Source organism: Tachysurus fulvidraco, chromosome 3 (assembly GCF_022655615.1).
Source record: "Tachysurus fulvidraco isolate hzauxx_2018 chromosome 3, HZAU_PFXX_2.0, whole genome shotgun sequence".
NCBI classification, from domain to species: Eukaryota; Metazoa; Chordata; class Actinopteri; order Siluriformes; family Bagridae; genus Tachysurus; species Tachysurus fulvidraco.
This window is the reverse complement of record NC_062520.1, coordinates 23289281-23289594: the sequence shown is the minus strand read 5'-3', so window position 1 is coordinate 23289594 and position 314 is coordinate 23289281.

The following is a 314-nucleotide window of genomic DNA, read 5'->3' as shown; positions in this document are numbered from 1 at the left end:
CATTCACACTCACTGACACATACACGTTCATTTTTCAGGTCTAGACAGGACATTTTAAAGGGCTTTCATGCTAGCTGACCTACTCAGTGGCTCCACAAATAATCTTTGGTTTTGCCACTGGCTGCGCTCCTGTGTAGTCCAGTCAGCGAGGATACATTCAGATCTACCGGAATGTGACCGATACGCTGTGAATGTGCGTGCTGGATATGTTTATATATCCTAGAGGGCACCCAATTTCTCCACAAGATTATAAATAGCTGCCAGATTTCACCTTCCTACAGTAGAACACTTGCTTTGTCCCAATGAGAGAGAAA